At 40.5% G+C, this 26,711-nt stretch overlaps 1 protein-coding gene across 2 annotated transcripts in view; it reads right to left on the minus strand.

The window, feature by feature from the left end:
- Nucleotides 1-24,710, minus strand: part of SPTB (spectrin beta, erythrocytic) — a 149,640-nt gene extending 124,930 nt beyond the window's left edge. The window contains exons 1-2 of one of the 2 annotated variants that reach the window (XM_042943497.1): nucleotides 953-1,046; nucleotides 67-128 (exon numbers count right to left, since the gene is read on the minus strand). The gene's annotated coding sequence lies outside the window, so the exon portion shown is untranslated. Of the gene's footprint in view, nucleotides 1-66; nucleotides 129-952; nucleotides 1,047-24,689 lie in introns of those variants that run through there. The other variant, XM_042943498.1, reaches the window with a different exon arrangement.
- Nucleotides 24,711-26,711: the final 2,001 nt, after the last annotated feature.

Here is a 26,711-nt window from a genome sequence, read left to right on the forward strand (position 1 = left end):
GACGCCTCTAACTACTCAGTGAAAACAGTGGTTTGGATATTAATAGGCTGTAAATCAAGGCCCTACCTGGAGCTTGTTGTCACGGAAACGGTACTCAAGCCCACAGCAACTTCCCCACCCTCGGAAGTCTGGAAGAGTTAGTGGGAGTTAGGGATGGTTTTAAAGCTCCTGTTATTTCTCCCCCTTTCTGCTATATTTCTCAGGGCCAAGTTGTTGGAGAAAGAGGAACCGGTGAGGCGGGTGAGAGTATAGTGGACAGCAGCAGCTTGGAGAACTCTTTGGGAGAGGAGGTCAGGAGGTCCTTGGAGTATGCCTCGGGCATTCTTCTCTTTCCTCCTTGGGTCTGCACCCAGCCACTCCGCGTCGTTCCCTGCGGCCGGCGGTCGGACCCCCCCCCCCCCCACTCCGCTGACCCTCCCTGTCCTCCCCACCTGGGCACTGGGCTGTCTGGGGAGCGCGCGGACAAGTTCCTTAGAAGAGAATCTGAGCGGCCCCGGGCTGAGAAGCCCCGCAGCAGGAGGCGGAGGGCACCGCGAAGGTCCGACAAGCTCGAGACAGAATACCTTTTGCCCCCACGCCGGGGTCCGGGAGGATGCGGCCCGAGACTTAAACACGCACCGCCCCCCCCTCCCCCCAACAACCTCCGCCCTCCCAGAGCCCCAGGGCGACGCTCCAGGATCCAGCTCTCCAAAGCAAAGCGCCCCGCTCGGCAAGTGCCTCCGAAGCCCACGCGGATTCCCGCGCCCCAGGGTGTTCGCTGCCGCAGCCGCCAGGGCCTCCCGGGCCCTACGCCCCGCACCTGGGGCTGAGCCCCTACCCGGTCCCCTGGGCCCCGCGCGTCACGCGCCCCCTGGGCCCAGCGCCTCCTCTGCGCTCGCGCCGCGCGCCCCAGCCTCGCGCATCCGCACCCGCACCCAGCCCCCACCGGCCGCTGGGCCCTCCCGGGACTCACCTGCGCTGGGGCTGTAGCAGCGGCCACCCCGAGCCCAGGGGCGGCGGCGGCGCAGGGGGAAGAGGGCAGCACGGGGCTCCTAGCACAGCAGCCGCCGGGCGCCTGGTGCTGCCGAGCCGCGGACCCGCCCAGAGATATAAATAACATTATCTGAGGAGGGACATTCCTGCCGGGGGACATCGCTGCTGCCGGGACCAGATAGTCCCGCGGCGGGGGCGGGGAGGCGGGGCCGCAGCCTCCCGCAGCGCCAGGCCCAGCCCCCGCCTTCCCCACCCACTCCCGCACCTGCCAATCAGCCTCCGCGCCCAGGGGCACCTGCCAGGCCTCCGCCCGGCTCTCGCGGCCGGCCTCCGCCTCCTGGCTGGCCGCCTGGGCCCGGGACGCCAGAAGCTCCAGCCGCTCGCAGCGCCCCCATCGTCGTTCACCTCCCCTAACCGCCCGCTACCCCGAGCTCCCTGCGGCGGGAAAAAGGTTTGACTCTGCAGCTCGGGCCTAATTCGTGAGCCCGGAGCAGCAAGCCTGGCCACGAAAATGAGCCCTCCAGCCTTTCCCGCCCTGCGTCCCCACTGTGTACTGTCAGGTTTTTAAAATATATTAAAACACACGCTTAAACCGTAGGGTGGGCGAGGCGGGAGCCCCGACCGTGCGCCCCCGCTGCAGCGGGTTTGGGAGAGATTGTTCCCCGGGGCTGGTGTTAGAAAGCACGCTCCGGGGCGCACTTCACTTGGCAGGCTGTACGAACAGACTCTGGGAAGGTAGGGATGGGCACTGGTCCGGAGGTCCCCGCCCCCGGCCCGCAGGCTTACTGTCTCTGTTTCTGTCTGCAAACCTGGTGTGGTCGGGGCAGACCCGGCAATGCTGGCGGGGCGCAGCCGACCATCCCACATTGCAAGGACTGAAATCAACAGGCAAACTGCCATGCTAGCCCACCAGCACTTCCTGTCCGGCCCCTCTTTCCAGGCGAGCAGGGTCTTCCTCACTGCAAGCCTGGATGGGGTGGGATGCAGTAGGCCAGAGAAAACACTAGAACCAATGGTGCCAAAGAGGAAAGACAAGGCACCTCCGAGTCACCTCGAGAGAGATTCACAGGAGAAAATGGGCAGCTTGTAAGGCTGTCCGTTTTCCTGACTTTCTTAAGATACAAGGTTATTGTTCAATAACACTTAGTGTACAGCTAACTGTAGCTTTCACCTCTTTTCTCCATCTGCTGTTTCCAGACCAGTTTCTCACTCGGGTAACTCGTAGCAGCCCAGGTACTCCCAAGTATTATGGATGGCAGTGCAGATTAAAAACACGAACATGTAGAAAAGAGTTGTAACTTTGATACTGCCTGCTTTTCTTAACAACGGAACAGTCTTACTCCTGAGTTATTTGCTTGAGAGTATAATTATGCTGTTTTCCAGGATTCGCCAGGAAAAGGGTGTTTAATTGCCAGATGTGCATGCTTAGTTTATATGTTGAACAGATGCAAAGATATTTCACTTCCTGCTGTAGCCACACTTCAGAATGGGCATTTAGATACTGAGATGCTAAGTGGGGCAAACACCACTGATACTACAAAGCCACAGAATCCCCGACCCCCCCCCCCCCCCGGGCCCTTGTTAACCTCAGTTTCTCCAGAGACACTAGTAATATAGGAAAGATGATAGAATATTCATGGTCATCCATTAAATTAGTAGTGATGCCCCCACTTCTGATAACATTTAAGCATCCGTTTGTTTATTACTGAGTTAGAAACAGATCTTTTTCATTTAAAAAATTATTTAAGAACCAAATTCTGGCAAGGGAAACTCAAGAAAAACAGGCCAACTTCAAAAGCTGAGAATATGCTATATCTCAAGTAGAAATCCTTCATCTACTTTGGAAAGAAAAAATGGTGAGAAATTATTTATGTTTTTTAGAAGCCTTGTGTGAATAAACTTATTAAATAAATTCATGATTCCCGAGGATTGCAGCCACATAATAGTATACTACATGAAACAGATAATTCCTTAGCTATAGGTCTGTGGCACTGAAATGAAAAGTTGAACACATATTTCTTTGTAGCCTTAGAATTTATAATTTTCAGCCATAAGAAAAATTAATATGATAAAAGTACCAAATCGGTGGACAGATTACCCTAGGATTTTACAAACCAGCTCAGCTGCTTTAGTTATCTCCACTTTAGCTGAAAGCTAAATAATTCAATACAACCTCATTTGCTACAGAGCCTGTTATTCTGACAGCATCCCCAAATGCTTTACAGCTAATAGAGTTATAGTGAAATGATAAATCAGAACTGAGGGAGAGAGGAAGTTTAGAAGTACAGAGAGAAAGGGCATTGTCAAACAAGGGGAAAAAATAGCAAATCCTGGGGAGTGGGAATAAGAAACTGGGGAGAAGAAGGAAAAGCTGAATATAAGGCTTCATAATCAAGGTCATTGTTGTGGGCAACAGGGATTAATTCTGCAGGGATTTTCTGAGAAGAGTATGTAATGCCTGCTGGAATTGTCTTTCTAAAGGATGGGAGATCGGCCCTCATTCTCTTTGGTCAAGGGGCTGCACCCCTTTTAGCCCCATCCATGTTGACACTTCCCAATTCCAAACTGCCCAGCAAGCTCACAATAAGCAATCTGCAAGTAATTGGGCCAGAAGGGAAGGTGTGCATTTGAAAGTCTTGAGCCAGAAGGAAAGTCAGCCAGTAAACGAGAAAGTGAGAGGAAGCACTCAGAATGGCCTACCCAGCTCCAGCTAATATCAATAGGTGAGGCCAAAAGGATGTAAATTTGGACATTAGAGGCATCTGACACAGAGGGAACTTCTGCTTTCTATCTTTATATTCTCCGAATTTTTCATCTTGAGCTTATTATTATTTGATAATTAGTAGAGATAATAAAATAATAGGTAGAGATTAGATCAAGATGGATTAAGCACATGCATTTACTTTTTCTTTCATCCCAAATCTCATAAAAAGCTACCGCTTAGAATAAGAATGTAACAGCACAGGGAAATAAGACAAAGGCTGATCAATTTTCCAAGTGTTTTTAGGAAATCCTGACAGGATCTGGTCTAAAGAGAAATAAAATGAGAAAAAGTCAAAACAGGTTCAGGATAAGGAATAGCTTAGAGAAGTTCCAAACAAGAGTCAAAGAATACAAGAAAAGGAGGGGGCCCCAGGACAGAATAATTCATTGAAGAGCCTCCTCTCCCTGCTGGCATTAAATATCAGATGTTTGTGGGACAAATAAGTGAGTGGAGATCCTGGAACCAGAGGGACATAGCCCAGGTATCTACTGACCCCCAGAAAGGACAGGAAACCTTCACTCTCTCCTGATAGCATGTTGTACCTTTCCTTCACAGCTCCTGAAGAGAGACTGTGGTAAACAGAATGGGCAGGCAAATGAATTCTCAGATAAAAGATCATCAGACAACCAAAATCACCAAAGATTTTGTCAGGATAGAGGAACCAATACCATGAGAGAGAGGTACTAGACTCAACTAACAGAAGTAATATCAGAGGAAACTAAGCTAATAAAGGACATAGAGATAAATTTTAAATGAATTTAAATGTTACTCAGCAAGATTTGAAAGAATATTGCATCCATGACAAATAAGCAACAAGAAATTTAAAAGTAGTTTCTCAAATTGAAAAATCATTAGGTGATGAGCAAAAGTGACCAAGCTGAAAGTCAGATTAGTAGGAATTCTACTAAACTAGTTGGAATTAGTAGGAATTTCTACAGAAATTCTCCCCAAACACAGAGCCGAAAACAAGGAGACAGAAAGTTTGAAAGAATGGTTGAAAGCCATGGAGGCAAGATCCTTAAAGTCCAATATCCGCCTAGTAGAAGTTATTAAAGGAAAGAGAAGAGAGAGTAAAGGAGATAATTATAATGACAAAGTAGAATGAAATTTCTCAGAATTGAAGAAAATATGAATTTTCATATTATAAAATCCTAAATTTAGAGGAGGATGAAGATTTTAAAATATAGTTTACAGTTTTATGTACAGTTTAAAGTTTATGATTTTATTTATAAAATCTAATAACTGGAATAAAATTAAAAACCCCAAACTGTAACAAACTAGACTAACTTTCTCTGTCTTGAATTCATCTTAAAGCTACTTTTACTGAATCACAGAACAAAGTTATTTGTTTGAAACTTAAAACTACTTTGACTTAAAAATGAACATAAACATCAGAAAGTTACTTACAAAAGGAATTGCCAAACCAAATAAACCTGAACCTACCTGATGTTCCACTCATTCAAATCCTGCTAGCAACAGAGGAATCAGGAGTTTGTGGTAATGCAAACTTCAAAATAGTGCCTAGAGCTGAAAAAAAAATTAGTTCCCTTCTTTATCCTTTCACCAAGAGATGTATTTCATGACACTAAGCTAAAATTTCCATTCCATTTCTGGAAACATCTAGGGGAATCAGGCCCTCCACAACTCCCAAAGACAAAACAGAGGCAGGGCTCTCCCATTCTCCAGTATCATTCTCCTTCAACTCTTCTTCCACATAGTAGCCAAAATACACATTGTAAAAAAGGAACTCTAATCATGTCACTCCATGACTTTAAATCATCCAGGGGCTCCCCATTGCTTACAGAATATCGTGTCCAGTTCCCCAGCACCTAACACAGTGCCTGACTACAAGATATACTTCATAAAATACTGGTGAGTAAACAGGTGAATTAATGAGCAAACAAATCATGGAAACTAAAAGAGAGTTGCAAATGTGGAAATAATCAAAGAAGTAGGTAATTCAAAATCATTTCTATTTGGCATAAAATACATTTACAAGATAGAAGATGAAGGACCAAACTTCCCCATTAGATGCCTCAACCAAGTGGTCACTGTAAGGAACCTGAAAGCCTGCAGCAAGTGTGCACATACCAACATGACCATCCTCTGAAGGAGCAGGTGCCACCAATTTCAAATTTTCCTCCATCAATAATGGAAAGGAGCAGAAGAACAAGGCTTACCTACTGTCAACCACTAGTCCATGGAAGCACTAGCCAGTCTCTGGAATAAATGAGCATCTTTCCTTCTATAGCTGCTCCTGAGCTCTTCCTCCCTTTTCAGGATCAGATTATTACGTAAGGGATGCCAGATTGTGCATATGTAATAGCAGGCTTATATTGGGGTGTGCTGATGGACTAGTAGTGCCAGGAGGTGCTTAATGTTCTTCTACAGTTGCATTGTTTAGGCTGTATGAGTTTGCTAGGGCTTCCATAACAATCACCACGCACTGGGTGGCTTAAACAACAGAAATTTATTTTCTCACAATTCTGGAGGCTAGAAGTCTGGGATCAAGGTGTTGGCAGGGTTGTTTCTTCTAAGGCTTCTCTCTTTGGCTTATAGATGGCCATCTTCTCCCTGTCTTCACATGGTCTTTCCTCTGTGCCTGTGTCCTAATCTCTTCTTATAAGAACACTATCATATTGGATTAGTATGACCTCAGTTTACCTTCATTACCTCTTTAAAGGCTCTGTCTCCAAATATGGCCACTTTCTGTGGTACCAGGGGTCAGGATAGCAACATATGAATTTGGGGGGCACACCATTCAGCCCCATCTTTTCTCACACGAACTGCTTCTGTTAGCCTCCTAACTGCTCTCCATTCTCCAGTATCATTCTCCTTCAACTCTTCTTCCACATAGTAGCCAAAGTACACATTGTAAAAAAGGAAATCTGATCATGTCACTCCATGGCTTTAAATCATCCAGGGGCTCCCCATTGCTTACAGAATATCGTTTTCAGTTTCCTAGCACCTAACACAGTGCCTGACTACAACTTATACTTCATAAAGGCCTGATGAGTAAATAGGTGAATTAATTAGCAAACAAATCATGGAAACTAAAAGAGAGTTGCAATTATGGAAATTGATCAAAGAAGTAGGTAATTCAAAATCATCTCTATTTGGCTTAAAAATACATTATTTGTGATTTTTTTTCAGGAGAACCACTTTCCTTTTGGTGTTTGAGTGAGGTTTTTAAAGTGAATTCACTGAAAAATAATTGGCAATATTTGTGCCTGAATTTCACCAGTTCCTCAGCCACCTTGGCACATTCACACCTAACTTACTGACTATAGGTGACAAATGGAATCTTAAATTAAGTAGGTTTCATGTTCACACCTACCACCAAGTTCACCTAAGGGGGAAGTAGCCTGCTGTCTTCCACTGTCATTCATAATGAGGCACAGCAAACACAATGGTGATGGTTCAGCATGGAATTTTGACTTTGTTGGCTCTACCCTCTCAGTGCCATTTTCAGACCTCATCTTTGGATTAAGGCCACCCTCCAATATGCCAAAGCCTTGAGCTCATAGGATTAAGAACATAGGAAGGTGGATCAAAAAGCATTACAAGAAGTGAGTTGATGTTATTTTGACATTAACAGTCTATCTTGAGTACTCCACAAAGTATATAATCTGTGTGTGGATAATCGAGTACCTAAACCTGAAAATATGTTCTCTTCCTTTATAGATATTTATCAAGCCAGAACTCAAATCAAGAAGAGAAAATACAATATAAAAATGGAGTTTATTGGGGTGCCTGGGTGGCTCAGTTGGTTAAGCATCTGATTCTTGATTTCGGCTCAGGTCATGATCTAGTGGTTTATGAGATCAGGTCCCATCTCAGGCTCTGTGCTGACAGCACAGAGCCTGCTTGGGATTCTCTCTCTGCCTCTCTCTCTCTCTCCTCCTCTCCTGCTTGCTGATGTGCATGCACATGCTCTCTCTCTCTCTCTCAAAATAAATAAACTTAAAAAAAGAAAAAATAAATAATAAATAATTTGAGTTTGTCAATAAAGAATGATAGCAACAGTTATAGTTCAACCAATTAACAATTTTTTATTTATGTGATAATTATTACCAGCACAAATGGTCTTAATTGCTTTTATTTGTTAGTGAGCAGTTTCCAAATTCAAAATATTTTTTTCCATAATATTAACCAAGACCCTTGGGAAAATTTCAATAAAGTTTGGAAAGATATTGCAATAAAAGACTACATTACCTCTGCAAATTCATCTCATTTTCCATTCTGTGGGATATCTCTGCAGCTGCTTAACTTCTGTTTGGATATTTCTTCAATGCTTTAAAGTCTACAAGAAACTATGATTCAACTCAAACATGATTTATTTTGTAGAATAACCACTTCTTATCAAAAACATCATTTTTCCTCATTTTCCTTTGTGTAAGGCAAATTCTATTTTTAAAGGATTACTTATCATTTTCTTTCTACCAAATGCCATATAATCATTTTTATTCAATTTCATGAAGTAAATTGCTATCATTATCCTTATTGCTAGATAAAGAAACCAAGATACTCAGAGTTCAAGTAATTTTCCAAAAAAATCACATAGAACTCCAAATCCTTTACTTATTAAAGAGTTATTTATCCAGGAAGCACTATCTCATGGTTTTTGAATTAACACATTCCCATGATATTTAATGTAGATTATCCACAGTATAGACTGATATTTTAAATCAATAACTAAGTCAAGAATTTAGCCCCAAATTATGCTGAGCATGTGCAAACAACAACTCATGTTGCTTATTCTATTCTACCATCATCTTAGTTATCAAAATACGCTTAATGAAGCATACACTCTGGACCTTCCATAGCAGAAACTGAAAGAAGTGAAAGCTGTAGGCCCTCTTTTGGAAGGGTTCCAAAGTTATGCATGAACATCAGTATCCCATATCTGACCCCAACCCCTGCTAAATCTTTCTCAATTTCCACTCCTCACCTCTACCAAATACTGCCAGAAATTGATAAGTAGGAGCTTTCCCCATATGATTTCACGTACTCGAAATCATACTGAATGCCCTCATTCCAAAGATTATAGGAACCTGCAAACTTATTTCACAACTAAGAACAAATGTTAAAATGCAAATAACCTTGGGAAGAGTTAGTTTTTAAGGGACAGCCTTTCAACTACTGGAGTAAGAAAAAGCCAATGCTGTTTAGTAGCATTTTAATAGCTAATACTCTCTGTCTCAAAAATAAATAAACGTTAAAAAAAATTTTTTTTTAAAAAATGGGGCGCCTGGGTGGCTCAGTCGGTTAAGCAGCCGACTTCGGCTCAGGTCATGATCTCGCGGTCCGAGCCCCTCGTCGGGCTCTGTGCTGACAGCTCAGAGCCTGGAGCCTGTTTCGGATTCTGTGTCTCCCTCTCTCTGACTCTCCCCCGTTCATGCTCTGTCTCTTTCTGTCTCAAAAACAAATAAACGTTAAAAATTAAAAAAAAAATAGCTAATCAATTTTTTTAAAAGAAGCTAGCAGGGTGGACTGGAAAAATCAGTAGACATAGTGAAAAGACCTGGATTCTACTCCCCCCTTATCTTCTCTACACCTCAATTTTTCTTTAAAACGACAGCATTGAACTCACTAGTCTTTAAGGCCTCTTTCAGCTCGAGCTCTCTACATTTTACACTTATAGTAAGAACATTCAGGATGTTTACTATAATAGTAATGTTCATTAAAATGAAAAATTGGAAACCAATATCCATCAAAACAGAATTAGTTAAACTAGGTATGGTGTATATACATGCACACACACACACACACACACACACACACACACACACATTCTATGTAGTCAGTTAAGTAATGATGTAGTTTTATAAATTTATAGGGAAAGATGTCATGACATACTGCTGAACTTTTTATAAGCGTAGGCATCAGATCATCTCTATTTGACTAAGAAATAAGGTATTTTATATCAGAAAGGATACTCCTAAAAATGTTATTTCTAGATGGTAGGATTAAGAGTAATTCTTGGGGCACCTGGGTGGCTCAGTCGGTTAAGTGTCTGACTTCAGCTCAGGTCGTGATCTCAGTTTGTGGGTTTGAGCCCTGCATCAAGCTCTCTGCTGTCAGCTCAGAGCCCGCTTCAGATCCTCTGTCCCCCTCTCTCTCTGCGCCGCTCTCTCTCTCTGCCACTCCCCAGCTCCCCGGCTCTCTCAAAATTAAACAAATAAACATTAAAAAAATTCCAGGTGCTTATCAAGCCCTTTAAAAAAAAAGAGTAATTCTTACTTTCTTCTCTATTTTTCTATAATGTTTGGATATTTTATAAGCAGGAAATATTTTCTTTTTTTTAATACTAAATATAATTTATTATCAGATTGGTTTCCATACAACACCAGTGCTCATCCCAACAGGTGCCCTCCTCGATGCCCATCACCCACTTTCCCCTCTCCCCCACCCTCCATCAACCCTCAGTTTGTTCTCAGTATTTAAGAGTCTCTTATGGTTTGTCTCCTTCCCTCTCTGTAACTAGGAAATATTTTCATAATATTTCAATTTGCGAAAAATACAGTAAAATGTAAATAGCAAATATTATACTCTTCTCTGCGAGCAAGTTTGATAAAGGTGAGGGCCAAGACAAGAACAAAGTAACAATGACCTAAAGAAAAACAATGCCTAAATATTTTCATCAACACTCAGATAATGAAATAAATATGTGCCATGAAAGTAAAGAACTATTCCTGTTACACGAATTGAGCCCAGATCATCTGTTTTTCTCAGTCATCTCAGTTGTCACCAGTGTTGGGAAGTGGATTTGCCTGACCTGTGCTCACCCCCTCACCAATTTATCCCATGTGCAATGAGAAGATGTGTCAAGCCATCAGACTGGCCATTGGATCTAATTCAAAGCTAACCATCTTATGACAGGATTAATCTCATAACTTTGGGTACTTTACTACCATGCTTTAACTATTTGAGTTTCCTAATGTTGCCTAATCAATCTTGATAATTATCACTTATCACTGAAATTTGAAAAAATGCAGAAGTATTTGAAGATGGATTAAATCAAATCAAATAGGGAATCAGGGGTACCTGGCTGGCTTAGTTGGTCGAGCATGTGATTCTTGATCTTAGGGTCATGAGTTCAAGCCCCACCTTGGGCATGAAGCCTACTTTAAAAAAATTGTAGAGGGGCACCTGGCTGCCTCAATCAGTTAAACATCCGACTGGGTGGCTGAGTCAGTTAAACATCCAACTTCGGCTCAGGTCATGATCTCATGGTCTGTGAGTTTGAGCCCCACGTCAGGCTCTGTGCTGACAGCTCAGAGTCTGGAGCCTGCTTCAGATTCTGTGTCTCCCTCTGTCACTGCTCCCCCTCCTCCTGCTCGTGCTCTGTCTCTCCCTGTCCCTCAAGGGTGAATAAATGTTAAAAAAATTTTTTTTAAAAACCACTAAAGAGGGGATCATACATAATTCAGCAAAGGAGGAAGAATAAGGTTTCTAAATACAGAACAGCAAATGACAGTTCTGACCCAAGTTGAAAATTGGTAGGAAAACAAAATGTTGCAAGAGATCATAAATTAAATACAGGCCAACACTGCAGTTGTTGTCATTCAAAAAGCGTGGGGCATGACTACAAGAGCCAGCAGAGATCTCGGCGTGTGATGAGAGATCTGTGAGTCCAAGCAAGTTAAGCCTCGGATGTGCTCTACCTGAGGGAGCCTTCTGCTGCCAACTGAAATTACTGGTTCTGTAGTCTTTGCTTGCCACCAATCGTGTTATGCCTTATATGCTAAAGCTAAATGCCTTAATTCTCCATTTGGGGGTCAATGGCTATATGGGTTAACTATTCAGGAGCTAGGCACCTGGGACAGGAGCTGTGCTCACACGGAAGAGCATTTCTAAAGTTCTCTCCCACAGCAGCTCAGGAAGTCAACTGGTCTGCCTGCTGGAGGTGTTTAAGGACCACAGTGGGAACTGTAAGTGGAATCACTTTAAGTCAAGGACAGCCTATACATAATTAGGGTTAGTATTATTTATGAGTTTATTTATCACCTATTTTATTTATCATATTCTGCTTCCTGAAAGGATTTGGAGGAGGTTCTTGAATTTTATTTACCAGAGCAGCTTCATGCATTAGTTTTCTCTTTCCAACTAGGTTGTATAATGCCTGGTACTTAACAGCATGTCTTCAGTTTCTGTTCTATTGTTCATGGTGCCTGGTATAATGTTGAACAATGACAGACGGGCATGCACAAAAATAATACCGAAGGCTTTGGCAATGAGCAGAAGTACATAGTTACTACTGGTTAGTTTAATTAGTAAAGCCATGTTACAGATTCTAGCTCTTCTGGATCCCACAAAGGACATGGTGATCATAGGGTGACCATATGTCACAGTTTACCTCAGGCTATCCTGGTTTACACCTGTCATCCTGGCAGAATCATTAATTCCCTTGTGCTCTCAAAAGTGTGCACATTACACAACAATCCTATTGATGAGGCATCACTAAGGGGCCTCCTAATAAATTCCAATATACAAAAAGTAATTTGGCTTTAGCAGTAAATGAAAGCTTTGTGGCAAAAGACGACCACAAAGTACAAAGTTAAGGTTACATTATTAACTACTTGCTATTTCCTAAGACAGTTTATATAAGTTTAAGTCAACTCTGCCCTCTACTGTCTTATGACAGTATTATGACATGTTTCAGCTTCATTGATTGAAACTGACTGTATTGGTCCTGTTGATTATTTTAAACTGGTCCTCAAACTTGAACTTCTATATTAGCTTTTAAAAATCTCTACTGCCTATGTTGTACCCCTGATCAACTAAGTCAGAATCTCTGAGGATGATACCCAAGTGACATTTTTTTTTAATGTCCCCAGTCGCTACCAATGTATAGCAAAGGTTGAAAACCATTGCTTAGAATGTCAGATCAAATAGTCTGTTGTGGTTCACTTGTTTTTTTATTCCATAGCCTGGATTATACTATACTCTAATCATATCTGGAGAAGCCTTGGAAATTAGAATTGAAAAGGAAGAGTGCATCAGGACAAATCTACATCACTACTGAGAAAATGGCATTAAAAAAAAAACCCACTCTAAGGGATGGTCTCTTCCTTGGGTATAAAAATATATTTTTAATTATAGTGATGACATGGACAGTACTTACTCAGAAATGAGTCTGTTAGGCCATCAGTTTTGATGCCACGGCTCAACCCTAATTCTCTGTTGATGGAATTATGTGCTGAAGAAGCTCTAAGATAGCCAAGAAAGTTGGACCAGAAGATAGGGGCAAATGAGGTAGAGCCCATTGCATTAAAAGACTGCTTCCTTTTTTGTGAATGTTCAGAGACTTGTTAATGGAGTTTATCATATGGAAAAGCACTGATGTGAAAGCCCAGGAAATCTGCTGGAATAGAAGCTGCACTAATTAGAACATTAACTAAATTAAGTCACTGGGGGTGGGGGGGGAGCAAATCCCAAAGGGAATAACAGAAAAAGGAAAAAAGATACAGAAAAATCAATAATCAGCAAGAGACAGAATTTGCAGAAAATTAACTAAGTAGCAGGTTTTAATAATAAGCTAAAAGTTTACTTCCCATTCCCCTTTTCTAAAGTTTACCAGGAAAAGATAATGGATCTCATGTCTGAAACTGGTCTTATTAAAAGAGATTTTATTCTTCTTAAGACAAATTTGGGATGCCTGGGTGGCTCAGTTGGTTGAGTGTCCAACTCTTGATTTTGGCTCAGGTCATGATCCTAGAGTCATGGGATCAAGCCCCATGTTGGGCTCCACGATTATCATGGAGCCTACTTAAGATTCTCTCTCTTTCTCTCCACCTCTGCCCCTTTCCCTAGCTCCCACATGCGCATGCTTTTTCTCTCTCTCTCAAAACAAAACAAAAGAAAGCAAAACCTTTTAACCAAAACTGTGGGATCAGCCAGAGTGCTGGCATGAGAAACAAGGGATCATTTGGGAGTTTTGATAGTGAACATGAGGGTAAAAATCCCCTGTGAAAACAGTGGAGGCCTTCTAATACTAAAAGAAGGGGAGAGGAAGATGCATGTGACAGATGGTGATGTCCTTATACACCACATCTGGGATTGCATCATTCAGTTCTTCAACCCGGCCAAAGGCAATACTCTTAGCTTAAGTAGGGACAAAGTAGAGGTTTGGAAGCAGCATCAGGAATTATTCTAAGTGATTCTATCTGTGCTGGTTTTGTTGTCCATGGAACATCTACTGGTACTTTAAAAAATTCTTTTGAAAGAAATGAATGGAGACAAAGTAAAAATGTTTCCATTTCATAATTCCATATGTATTATCCATATGTATATATGAATTGTTAATAATTCCAAATTTATTATTTCATAAGGCTAGTTCTTACTCTTTCCTGGACAGCAGACCCCTGTGAGTATCTGATAAAGCCTATAGGCCCTCTCCCCAGAAAAAAACTGATATTTTAATACATAATTTTTCATATAGTTCCATCCTACTTTGTTTTTTTTTTTGTTGTTTTTTTTTTTTAATTTTTTTAACGTTTATTTATTTTTGAGACAGAGAGAGACAGAGCATGAACGGGGGAGGGGCAGAGAGAGAGGGAGACACAGAATCGGAAGCAGGCTCCAGGCTCTGAGCCATCAGCCCAGAGCCCGACGTGGGGCTCGAACTCACGGACCGCGAGACCGTGACCTGAGCTGAAGTTGGACGCCTAACCGACTGAGCCACCCAGGCACCCCAGTTCCATCCTACTTTGAAAACACTAGACATACAGATGGCCAACAGTACATGAAAAGGGACTCAACATCAGTAATCATCAGGGAAATGCAAATCAAAACCACAAAGACGTATTACTTCACACCTGTTTGAATGGCTACTATCAAAAAGACAAGAAATAACAAGTGTTGGCGAGGATGTGGGGAAAAAGGAATCCTTGTGCATTGTTGGTGGGAACATAAATTGGTGCAATCACTTTGGAATATAGTATGGAGTTTCCTCAAAAAAAAATAAAAATAGAAATACCATATGATCCAGTAATTCCATGTCTGGCTGTCTATCTAAAGAAAATGAAAGGAAGAATTCAAAAAGATATGCACTCCTATGTTCATTACAGCATTACTTACAATACCCAATATATGGAAACAACCTAAATGAATACATAAGGAAAATGTAGTGTGTATATATATATATATATATATATATATATATATATATATGTGTGTGTGTGTGTATATATATACAATAGAATATTATCCAGTCATTAGAAAAATGACAGCATAGGTGGACCTTCAGGGTATTATGCTAAGTGAAATAAGTCAGAGAAAAATACAATATGATCTCACTTATATGTAGAACCTAAAAACAAACAAATAAAGAAACAAAAACAAGCTCATAGATACAGAGAACAGATTGGTGGTTGCCAGAGGCGGGAAGGTGGGGGTGAAATGGGCCAAGGGAACTAAAAGATACAAATTTCTAGTTATAAAATAAATAAGTCATGGAAATGTAATGCACAGCATGGTGACTGTAGCTAATAATACTGTATTGCATATTTGAAAGTTGCTAAAAGAGTAAATTTTAAATATTCTCATCACAAGAAAAAGAAATTATGTAACTATGTGTGGTGATGGATGTTAACTAGATTTATGGGGTGATCATTTCACAATATATACAAATATCGAATCATGTTGTATACCTGAAACTAATATAAGGCTATATGTCAATTATACCAATTAAAAAAAAAACTTTGACTTATAAAATAACCTTCTGCAAATGGATTAGCTAATGCTAATTATTATATTAGCATTAGCTAATTATTATATACATTATTATAAACATTTATTAAGCATTAGCTAATTATTATATACATTATTATAAACATTTAATAATATATAAATTATTATAAACATTTATTAAGAGCTTATGTACAAAAATCTTTAAGCATTACATACATGTTAGGTTAAACAACAAGAAGTTCCTGTCTTCTAGCTACTTATAATCCAACATATAATGTCATTATAGCCGTGTAAAGGACATGCAGTTGCTACACTGAAAAATAAAAACATTCGCATCTTCATAGGAAGGGGTAAGGACATGTTGAGAGGTGGTAGGCAAAAGCAGAGTTCTTAAGAGTCCATGACTTCTTTTCAATATAGTCAGGGAATTTTTAAAAATGTATTGAATGCCCTCAATACAAGGTATACTACTATGCCCCAAAGGGGATTAAAGATGAGGACTAAGGGGCACCTGGGTGGCTCAGTGGATTGAGGGTTTGACTTTAGCTCAGGTTGTGATCTCACAGCTCATGAGTCTAAGCCACACATGGAGCTTATCGCTCTCTGCTGTCAGAGCAGAGCCCTCTTCAGACCTTCTGTCCCCTCTCTCTGCCCCTCCCCTGCTCACGCTCTCTCTCAAAAATAAACATTAAAAAAAATAATAAATGAGGACCATAAAGTCTTTGTTTTCAAACTGTTTTCACTCCAATAGGGTAGAGATAGCACACAAAGGACTCTAATATAGTGGATTTGGCAAATGCCATGTAAAAATTACAAACAAAATATTTGGGGGAAAGGTTCAGACAGCAAGATCATATTTAACAGCATGTGAAAATGACTCCCATACCTTCTTCTACCTTCCTTTATATGTGAATCCCTTGTTGTTTTCACAGGGAAATTTCATGTGGCCACTCCAGATAGAAGGACCAAGTGATGGTCTCTTTTTCATGCCCGTAAATCAGTTTGAATACGAGGGAATTGTGAGAATTAAGACAGAAAGCGTAAGCCAAAGCTATATTGTGGCCGGCTTTCAAAAGCCAAAGTGAGGAGCCTGTACCTAATTCAGTTCACAATGGGAATTTGTCGAAGGCTTTTAAGTAAGGCAAGATAGGATCAGAACTGTGCTTTGGGAAAATTAATCTGGTGGCAGTGTGTCGGATAGCTGGAGTGGAGAGAGACAGGAGACAGGCTATTACGGTAGTCAGAATAAGAAGTAATTGGGGCCTGAACTAGAATGGTGGTCAAGGAAGTGGAAAGCAGGATGGATGTCAGGCTGGAACATCTGTAGGCCACCAAAGGTTTTTTTTTAACTGGGGGGTTAATAGGGAGATTAGAGAATCCTAAAAAAAAAAAAGTCAGTATTTTAGAGATGTCCTCTCCTAATCAAAATGTCTGTCCCAGCTATAAATGCATATAGTTTCTGCCTGAAACAAAAGGGTCCCCAGCTATGTGGAAGAGATTAGGTGTATTTTTTTTTTCAACGTTTTTTATTTATTTTTGGGACAGAGAGAGACAGAGCATGAACGGGGGAGGGGCAGAGAGAGAGGGAGACACAGAATCGGAAACAGGCTCCAGGGTCTGAGCCATCAGCCTAGAGCCTGACGCGGGGCTCGAACTCACGGACCGCGAGATCGTGACCTGGCTGAAGTCGGATGCTTAACCGACTGCGCCACCCAGGCGCCCCGAGATTAGGTGTATTTTAATCACCTGTTGATGACTAACTGTTGAATCCTTTATCAGTTATTTTCCTGTCTATATTTTCTTCCTCCTTTGTTCTAGTAAGCCTCTTGCTTGGAATTCAGAAAAAGAAAGGTACTATGAGCAATTTGAAAAATCAAGATTTATTTTAAGCAAATAAAGTGCCATCTATCTACAGTCTAACACAGAATATAAATTCTTTATCATATCCTTTAAAAAAAATTCTTCCTTAATGCTGGATATTCCTTGACTTTCATCATATTTTTCCCTTCCCTTTACTGACAAATTTCTTATAAGATCAATCTTCATTCATTATATCCATTGAATCACAATCTTTCATCCCTTAACTCCTATAATATAGAGCCCACCTCTACAACTACATAAAATCGTACCTTCCAAAGAACCCATGTCACCATCAAAAGCTATGAATTTTTTCAGTTTTAGTCCTCCTTGACTGCTTTCCAAGATTTGGCTCCGCAGATCAACTTCTCAAGCTTGAAACTTTCTTTTTCTTTGATTCTCTTGATTATACACTGTCTGCCCTATCTCCCTTCACCTCTGGAATCTCTCTTTTGCTATCTTTGCAAATTGTATTCCTTCCTACTTTACAAAATACAATTGCAACCTAAGCCATAATTGTGGGTTATCTGCTATTTATGATCTTATGGTATTTATGATCATTTAGTACTGCACAGAATTCCTAAATCTACATCTCTAGCCATTACCACCTGTCTCAGCTCCAATTTAATATTTCCTTTTGTACATTTCCAAATGATGTCTCAAATCCATCATGTCTGGAGGAGAATTCATCTATCCCCCCCAAAGCTAACTTCTCTCAACTCCTCCACATTTATCAAAGATACCATCATTTTCTTTGGTACTTAGTTTCTAAATCTCAAGTCATTCTTAATTGTTCCCTCTCCTCACATAGTTAGCCAGTTACCCACTATCAGTCCTGGCTTTGCAAACTCTCTCTAGTCTGTCTCTTCATATCCTTTACTACTGCCACTACTGTAGACTCTTATCACCTCTCTCTTGGGTATTTTCAACACTTTTAGAACTAGTTCTTCTCCCTTCCTCTTTCTTCTCCTTTCCATACATTGAATACTTTAGTTGGGAATATTAATTTTCCAAAACCATTTTGTTGTAAGTATCATTGTCTGCTCAAAACTCTTCAGTTACCTTCAAATCCACTATGGGATAAAGTTTAAACATCTTATTCTGGTATTTGATAGCCTCCAATATCCGTTCCATGCTTGTTTCGATTCTCACATAAATCCTCTCCACAAATTCTCTTCTCCGGCTAAAGTGTTCTTCCCATTGCTCCCCAAGTATGACACACTTAGAGCCAACGGTTACACAGTCCAGAGGGCACCATTCACAGAGAACATGACATGGACAGGGTGCCCTGGAGTTGTGCTATGGCTGTCTTTTTTCCCGCATCCATTTTGGTCTTTTTGTTCTTGATATTCTCCTGTAGAATGCCTCTGTCCTACCTCTTCCTTCAAGACCCAGCTCAAGTTCTACCAGCTCCATGAACTCCCTACCACCTATCCTAGCCATTGATAAAAACTCTCTCCCCTTAATTCCTAGACCACAGGTCTGTACATAAGTTGAACATATAATTTATCATCCAAACTATGATGTTTGAGAGTTACAGGGGGCATAAGTACATTGGAACAAGGTATAAACTGGTACTATCTAGGACAAACTGGAGTGTATAATCACTACCTATATATTACTCGTTTGACATCCAGTATGTGTTATGTGGTAGCTTTCGTTTGTTAAATGTATTTAAATGTACATGCTTTATCTTCTCAACACAGTAATTCCTCTGAGAACAAATCATGCCTTCTCCCTCTTTGTTCACCAGGTGCCTGGCCAGTGTCCTGCACATAATAGACACTAAAAATTATTTATTCATCATGATGATATTTTTACTGTTATGTAGGAATGAAACGTAGGTTAGGAGTAAACTTCCAAGAGCAGTAAACTCACCCAATTGTCATTGTGGCAGGAAGACAACATTTTCTATGTCCCTAGAAAGAGATATTGTTATCCCACAATCTCCTCAAGTTTTTGGTGAGGGCTGGGTCACAGTCTCTGGCACATGGCTCTGCCTCGTTACTTATTAATGTCCTCGCTCTCTATCTTGACAGCATAGCGTTGCTCTGCTACGACACCGCACAGAAGAAAGCTGACAACCCAACCAGAGGGTTTATGTAACTCACATCAAAATAAAATTACATCTTCAAAAATGCTGCTGTGACTAAGTAACCTGAAACCAAATATTTGGAAGTTTTGATTTGCTTGACTTATTTTGCTTAATTAACATCTGGCCCCAGCTTAGCATTATCCCTGCTAAACTACCAGTAACCAAAGGAGAAGGAAGAAAGCCTAAAAACAGAAAAAGACAGCAAACAGTCATGATAACTTAGGCTCCAAAAATAAACTAGAACACAAACCAAAAAATGAAAGACATGTGGGAAAGAAAGAATTAGGACAGAATCATCTCTTGGGAGTAAATACTTAACAGAGAGCCATGCTACCAAAGAGCACCAAGTCAAAATCAAATGGGGGGATGAGTGGATGTGGGAAAGCTCCTGGTAGGAAAACTGGTTTGTTCAAACTGCTAATGGGGTAGGCCTTCCTAAAACTCCTTCTACCAAGCTGGTGACTAGAGTTAAGCAGCAGTCATCTATTTTTACACGGAATGATATAGGGAAATTTGCCTTTGAACTGCTTGTCGAAAATTTGGCTCTCAGACAGAGTTCATCTATAAACCTTTGGCCTGATGTTTTTGCTTAAGCAAGTCTCTCAGCAGTCTATGAGCCCCTCATGACATCAGCCGTCTTAATAAACACAAAACCCTATCTAGAGATTTTCTAAATATTCTCCCAAGTTTGATAAAGAACTCCTTAGAAAAAATGACTTCCAAACATTCCCAGAGATGCCTTTCTTCCTTCTGCTTGAGATCTTTTTATACCTATGCCTCTCTGGGATAATTTTTTTAATGTTTATTTATTTTTTGAGAAAGAGAGAGAGAGAGAGAGCATAAGCAGGGGAGGGGCAGAGAGAGAGAGGGAGACACAGAATCAGAAGCAGGCTCCAGGCTCCTAGCTGTCAGTACAGAGCCTGATGCGGGGCTTGAACTCAAAAACCGTGAGATCATGACCTGAGCCAAAGTCGGGTGCTTAACTGACTGAGCCACCCAAATGCCCCTGGGATAGTTGAATATATGACCTCTTAGAGTTCCCAAACCTTTCATTTGGTTCTTTATATCTTAACTAAAGTCACCATCTGCTTTGGAAATGTAAGCCAGGAATTGGCAACTAATGGTAGATGTGCCCACTGAAGTATATTTTTTATCCCCTTTGTCCGATCATTCTGCTTCCTTTTCCCTTTATCTCTCATTCCCTTCTTTCTGCTTGTGATTTTATTTTGTTCTCTCTCCCAACTCCATCTTTTGTCATATATATTTAGGCTCCTTGGTGGCAGGCAGGGCCAAATGCTGTTGATTTAAGCACTGATCTTAGATGCATAGGTGTATATTAGATAACTTCTTGAGAGTTCTTCTACTTCTGAGATCCTCTGGGGCTGCAGTTATTTACCACACCTTGATCATCAAACACTTACGCTTATATTTTTATTAGATTCTCTGGACTCAATTTCATTAACATAGCTAACATTTATGGCATATTTAACAGATATCAGATCCTATGCTAAGTGGATTATGCCCTTTAATTCTCACAGCAACTCAGTGAGGTAGATGTATTCCCACTTTGCAAATGAAGGAAAAGGCATAGAGAAGCTAAATAACTTGCCCAATATGTCACAGCTAATAAGTGACAAAGATGGGATGTGAATCCATATCTATAGGTCTCCACACAACCACTGTGGTGGAAAATGTGATGCTGATATATAGTAGGAAGAAGACTGAGCAATTTTTTAGCTCATTACATGGTAACTACTACCAGGGCTGGGTATGATTATGAAGTCAGCCTCCTGGACATAAGGGTTAAAACTTTATCCTTCTCATGAAAAGACTGGACATTACTTAGCTCTATGCTACCTACTTTACCCGCCAGCCTTCCAAACTTGTTTCCGTGTGTCTTTGTACTTTTGCCCACATTTTATCCCTGTTTAGGGAATACCCTTCCAAATATTCTCTAATGTCCATCAATTCTTAAAGTCTGCTGAAATGTCAACTCTTTTGGAAAATCTTTGCTGAGATCTCTCCAACATCCTTTCTCCAACCTTTTGTAGGCTGGAGGCCTGCCCTTTCTCTGGGTCCCAATAGCATCCCTAAACATAATTATTATATTATGTTGTGATCACTGGTTTTTCTTTCCCCCTGTATTGTAAGCAACTCGAAGGCAGGCATGGATGGGTACTCCAAACATTGTATGGATTGAATCAAATGGAATTCCTGAGCTATATTTACATTTGGGGCACTATTTTAAATTCTGTAATGAAAGGCATCTCAAGTGTTAACTGAGTTGGAGCAGACTAAAAAACCAAACTGGTAGAAGAGTCATCTATCCCACTTGAATCCAAATTAACAAATCATTATAGATTCAATTAATCTATGAAAGAAAAAGACAAAGCAGTGTATAGAACCAATTGAAGTTAGGAAGTTGTTGCTAAACTTCCAGGAATAAGGTGATAAACTGAACTCTTAGGTTTACAGATCATTTCCTGGAGAGCAGTGAGGTGTTAAATTGAATGACATTAGGGTACTTGTTCTTGCTGAGTCATCCACGCCTCAGGTAGAATCTTCCTTTTGGTGGGCACAGCATGAAGACATGACAAAGCAATAAATTATTCATGCATAAAGAAGAAGATACTTGGCTTAAAACAATTTTTTAAACCAAAACTCTTCTCCTAAAAAACTTTTTTTTTGTTTTGTTTTCCTTCTCAAATATTAAAACCCTTGAAAGCAATGACCTGGGGTGAATAGTTCATGGAAATGGTGTATGGAATTAGGGGTAGGGTGGAGGGATGAGTGAAACTGCATGTTCAGCTTTTGGAATCAATCACAATCATTACTAGCAGCCACTATGTGTCGAACATAATGTTAGAAGCTGGGAAACAAGCATCATGTTAAAGGAGTTTGCATTCAAATAGTGACTACATTCCACAATAGGGGAATGAATACAGTGTTATTACAGGAGGTTCAAGTAGGAAATTAATATTTGGTGTTCATGGAAGCAGGGATATTGGAACCATGTCTGAGAGACTGAATATGATTTCAACAGGCAGAGAATGGGCCATTCTAGGCAGATGGAACAGCACACAAAAAGCTAGAAAGAAAACTTGGAAGAACTTGGTGAGATTAGGGCCATGAGTAGTTTGGTGAGGCTACAAATAGATAATGTGTGATTACAAGGAAAAGTAGCAGAAGGAGAGATGGGAGCAGCAAGACACAAGGTGAGACAAGTATACTGGAGCCATATTTTAAAAGGCTTTGAATGCTGTAGTAAGGAGCTTGGTTTTTTTCCTGAAGGCAATATGGAAACATGGAGTTTTTTTTTTCTTTTTAAAGTTTATTTATTTATTTTGAGAGACACAGAGACAGTTTGAGTCGAGGAGTGGGAGAGAGAGAGAGAGAGAGAGAGAGAGAGAGAGAGAGACAGGCTCTGTGCTGGCGGCTCAGAGCCTGGAGCCTGCTTCCAATTCTGTGTGTCCCTCTCTGTCTGCCCCTCCCCTGCTCACATTCTGTCTGTCTGTCTCTCTCTCTCAAAAATAAAAAAAAAAAATTTTTAAAAATAATAAATAAAGCAGTGACATAAGGCGATGCATTATAACTGTTGCATTCTTGGCACTGTCTTCTGTAGTTGTTTTATAATATGCCTCAGTTTTCTCAAACTTTGGTGTGGACTTTCTCCTTAGTTCTCAAAGAAGATGTTGTCAAGAGAAAGAAGTACAAGGAACCAGAAGAAGGACTGGGAACCTGTAATTCGGTAGGAGCCCAAAGTAGGGCTTCCTGCCTCTTTGTGCCTTTGGGGAACTTCCAAGTCTACTTCCTAGAAGCACCTGGCTTCTCTCTCTCCCTCATGGTTTCCCTCCCTAACACAACTCTTCCCCAACAGTGTTGTCCCTACCACAGCATGCTCACTCAGTCTTTTCAAATGCACAAAGCCACCTTATACAAATTAAGGAACACAGTCTCCTATTATCCAATTCAGCTAGACACAGCTTCCCACCTGAGGCAGGCTGTTAGCCATTGTTACCAATCCCCTTTTCCTAATTTATTACCCTCCCTTCTACCACCTCATGCTTATAGCCAGAATTATTTTTCTTAGCATCCTTGAGTTATATGCATATACCCCTATATCTAAAACATTTGTGTATTATTTTTTAAACCAACCCTGAGAGGTAGGTGTATTTATTATTGTCATTATTTTACAGAGGAGAAAGTTGAAGCACAGCTAGTAAGTGACTTGCTTATGGTCCTCCTCCTGTTATTACGATACAATTAGGGGGAGCGCCTGGGTGGCTTATTCGGTTAAGCATCTGACTTCACGTCATGATCTCACAGTTTGTGAGTTCGAGCCCCGTGCCAGGCTCTGCGCTGGCAGCTCAGAGCCTGGAGCCTGCTTCTCATTCTGTGTCTCCCTCTCCGGCTCTCTGCCCCTCCCCCGCTCAAGAGACTCTTGTCTCTTTCTCTCTCAATAATAAACATTAAAATTTTTTTTAAAAATTAAAAATTTTAACTTTAAATCACCATACTATTTCCCAAATACTCCTTGCAGCTTCTATGTACCCTTTCTCCATTCTAAGTCAAAAGTACTCTTTTCAAAACCACCCAAGCTTCTTGATTCCTATGGATTTTGTGCCTGAATTTCCTTGAAGTAAACCCTCCCTCTGCTGGCCATTCTCCAGGACAAAACAGGAGCTTTTTGACTCCATTTCCTCACTCCACTGGCTTCTCTGAAAATTCCAACCTCCTTCACCTCTCAGAGTTGATATAGGTGACAGAGAACAAAATTCTGCTCTGAGTTTTACTATATTATCCTTAGGGCACACATTAGAAATGGAATAAAATAAAATAAAAGCATATCTAAAACACAGTTATATTTTGATTATTAGATCTATCCCAATCCATGTAAGATTTGAAGGATGATATTTCCCCAAAGAAAATCATAGATTTTGACATATGTTAGGAAAACTGTATGTGGAAATAGTCATCTGTATATGAAAAGAGAGTGGGGAGCGCTGGAGGAAACAAAGTCAAGGGCAACAGTAGCAATTCCCTTGTCTTAAAGTATAATGTGTTTGGAAACTGGAGTTTATAATCGGAATAATCATGAGAACTCCAAATAAAAGAAAGTCCAAAGAAAGACCGGCTCTGAGCTTTTAGGAGCTTTGTTATACCTGACCCCAGCCAGAACAGACTCACCTGGGTTCACAGTGGTAAGCCAGAATTGCTGCTAATTCGTTTACCCCAGGCAGGTGACCCCAGGTAAAGACAAACCACCCCTATTTCACACTTCCCTTGAGATAATGGAATCACATATACCTTCACCAAGCAGATGAACTTCTCTTTAGAGATGAGCTTCTCTCCATCTGTGAAATTGGGCTGGCAGCGGTACCATAAGGGCTCCGGGGTGCTTCTTATTCCTTTAAACAAAGGATGAAAATGATAGGTATGCTCAGCACTGCATCCTTCTGGCCTCTTGGCTTCAGGCATCATAAAAGGCAAAAGAAAAAAAGGTACTAGAAAGAGGGTGTTAAAGAAGATTCAAATTGCACTCTTAAGGGAAAACTTTAATCTTGCCCCAAGGAGGTAGTTTAGCATTTGTAACTGAACCATTTTAACATCTAGAGTTTCTTAAATGGATTCTTTTTACCAAGAAATAACCTCATGCATAAACTGTAACACATGGGCATACTTAATATATGTTATTGACATCATATGTTTACTAATGGTTCCTATGGGTACTGTCCCAGAGAAAATTCTATTAGATGATAATCTTTAAACAATTCCTGCAAACTTTGTTTTAAATAATTACCTATAAGAGAAAAGAAAATAGACTTTTTTGGTAATTTTTTTTTTTTTTGCTTATTTTACTTATTTTACACCACTGCTTGGTCATTCTTTTCCAGTGCTAATATCCTTCTTTGTAGCCTCTATTTTCCTTTCTTCTACCTGTCAACCTTGGAAAACTTAGTATTCCTTTAAGGAATAATCATGCTTTAATTTCTGGTGCTGCAGACTTCTTCCCATCTCATTTGCTGCCTTTCCGCCCTGGATACAGTTAGATTTGAATAGAGGACTTCATTGGGTGGATAGCCATCAGCTCTTCAAAGTTTACACCTAAGAAGATGACCTTTTTATTCACTTGCTCATTTTAATAACAAGATGCCATCTCACTCTGGGAAGTTAAAAAAAAAAAAAACTGGTAAATATGTAGATTGTTTTCCATGCCAAAGAACTAACTGTTTGAAATCTTTGACTAAAGTGTAATTTTTTATTTATTTGATTTTTAAAATCATTATTGTTCTCTATTAGTGATGAGGCAGAAAGCTATACATCTCCCCCTTGTGGTTTCTGTTAGTGTATGCCTTTCCTTGTCCAATCTCTTCCAGTTCCAATCATTCCCAATAAAATACTGTTAAAATGATCTTCCAAAACCACGACTCTGATATCACTCTCCTGCTCAAATGCCCAGTGGCTCACTATCACCTGCAAGATAAAATCCAAACTTCTTGGCATGGTCCACTTGAAATTCCTATACTAAAATTCTCTGCTTTTTGAAATCCTATACATTCTTCAGGGCCCAAATTCCTCATTCCCAATCCCTACCTAGAAGAAGTCTCTCCATTTTGTGCTCTTAAATCACAATCTGCCAGTAATTGTAGGTATTTATGCTCATCTTATCTCTCCCACTCTATCGTGAGTCTCTGGAGAACAGGAAGGGACAATGTCTTTTTCATCTTCCTGTTGTCCACACAATTCCTTGAAGGCGAAGTCCTCAACAAATGTCTATAGAATTGAATAAAATACAGTGGTTAGTAAGATTAAAAGTCAGCATTAGGCTTTAAAAACAGAGGACACATTTAAAAATGTTTCAAGAGGGACACCTGGGTGACTCAGTTGGTTAAGCGTCTGGCTCTTGGTTTGCCTCAGGTCATGATCCCAGAGTCATGGGATCAGGGATCAAGACCCCCAAGGGGCTCTGTGCTGAGCATGGAGTCTGCTTAAGATTCTCTCTCTCTCTCTCTCTCTCTCTCTCTCTCTCTCTCTCTCTCTCTTTCTCTGTTCCTGTACCCTGCTGTCTCTAAAAAAATAAAAATAAGTAACAAAGTGTTCCATTAAAAAAAAGAATTCTCTCTTTCCCTCTCTTCCCCGCTTATACACTCTGTCTCTAAAAAAAACTTTTAAAAAGAGAGAGAATTGTATAGACCAGCCCTGTCAAGCAGAAATATAATTACAAGCTACCAGTGTCAATTAAAAATTTTCTGGTAGCCAGATTTAAAACACAGATGATATTAACTTTAATAATATGTTTTTATTTAGTGCAATTATTTTAACATGTAA

This window comes from Panthera leo, chromosome B3 (genome assembly GCF_018350215.1).
Source record: "Panthera leo isolate Ple1 chromosome B3, P.leo_Ple1_pat1.1, whole genome shotgun sequence".
NCBI classification, from domain to species: Eukaryota; Metazoa; Chordata; class Mammalia; order Carnivora; family Felidae; genus Panthera; species Panthera leo.